The 1,652-nt window shown below is 38.8% G+C and overlaps 1 non-coding gene across 1 annotated transcript; it reads left to right on the forward strand.

Moving 5' to 3' along the window:
* The first annotated feature begins 413 nt into the window (after positions 1-413).
* Positions 414-520, forward strand: LOC112097476. The gene has a single exon (XR_002905008.1). It is a non-coding gene; the product is annotated as a small nucleolar RNA R71 (small nucleolar RNA).
* Positions 521-1,652: the final 1,132 nt, after the last annotated feature.

A 1,652-nucleotide genomic window follows, 5' to 3' on the forward strand; every position in this document is an offset into this window, starting at 1 on the left:
GTGCATAAGGATCATACCTCCTCTGAGGCATGCCTGGAAATCCTCCAACTGCATTGGCTTGTTCAGCGGGTTCTTCTTGAAGTTTAGGACACATATCAGTTGAATGACCCATATTGTAACAAATGCCACAAGTCTTCACCTGTTGCACATTACCTACAACAAACTTTTCCACAAGAGAAGTAAGTTTATCTAAACGTTGTTCAACAGAAGAAATATTTACCTCATTCACCGTTCTTGAAGTGGCATCTTGTCTGCTGCCAAATTGTTGTGCATTGGCAGCCATATTTGAGATCAACTCCCTTGCTTGAGTAGGGGTCTTGTTCACCAACACGCCTCCACTAGCAGCATCTATCATACTCATATCCATCAATGACAGTCCTTCGTAAAAATATTGAATAAGAAGTTGATCAGAAATCTGATGCTGAGGACAGCTGGCACACAATTGTTTGAATCGCTCCCAATACTCATACAAAGTCTCCCCAGGAAGTTGTCTGATCCCACAAATATCTTTTCTGATGTTGGCAGCTCTTGAAGCAGGAAAGTACTTCTCAAGGAACTGCTTCTTCAAACCATTCCACGTTGTAATCGATCCAGGAGGCAAGTAGTATAGCCAATCTTTAGCTAGCCCATCTACAGAGAACGGAAAAGCACGCAGCTTAATCTGCTCTTCAGTCACGCCTTGTGGCCTCATACTTGAGCACACAACATGAAACTCCTTAAGATGTTTATGAGGATCTTCACCTGCAAAACCATGAAACTTGGGTAATAAATGAATAAGACCAGACTTTAATTCAAAATTTACCTCCAAATCTATATATTGAATGCAGAGTGGTTGTTGATTCAAGTCTGGTTCAGCTAACTCTCTAAGAGTTCTTTCTACAGGTGCAGGTTTATCCATCACTTGTTCTTCTGAATCGCTAGATGATTCAACTAAATCAGGTACTGTATCTATTTCAGAAAGCAAAGGCGACGATGATCGTTGTTTAGCTTGCTTCGTCTGCTGTCTCAGCTGGCGAGCTGTCTTCTCAATTTCAGGATCAAACGAAAGTGTACCTGTACGAGAAGAACGAACCATACACCAAGTAAAACGTAAAAAGGATTAAATAAATGACACCAATCCCCGGCAACGGCGCCAAAATTTGATGGGTGTCGAAGCCAACAAAAATAAATTCATACTCTAAATAAATTGTGTATAGTGATTGAGCAGGGTCGTGTCCACAGAGATCGGTAATTAATTAAATCCTTTTGAAACGTAAAACGTAAAATGGGGGAATTATTGACAATAATAAAAATCAAATTAAAATAACAAGAATGCAAATTAAAGTTGTAATTCAAATTAGAGAAAGCTCTGGTTGAAGGAATTAACTCAGCTTGATTCGACTACTGATCATTGATTCAAATATAGATTATTATTAGTCATGAATAGACCGGTTATAGCTACTGAGACCCTCTAATAGCCAATCTCTCCTTAACTAGTCGATAACCAAGGTACGACCGTTGGTTATTTCCCTAATCAATAGACAACCCTAGATACGATCATAGAATTTAATCAATTGACAGCCTGAAAAACCAGAGAGACCCAAATCCTAATCAACACATATGATGATTCATTTAAATTAGATTGTTTATTCTCACAACACAACTCTCTGTTA

Source organism: Citrus clementina, unplaced genomic scaffold, assembly GCF_000493195.1.
Source record: "Citrus clementina cultivar Clemenules unplaced genomic scaffold, Citrus_clementina_v1.0 scaffold_6, whole genome shotgun sequence".
NCBI classification, from domain to species: Eukaryota; Viridiplantae; Streptophyta; class Magnoliopsida; order Sapindales; family Rutaceae; genus Citrus; species Citrus x clementina.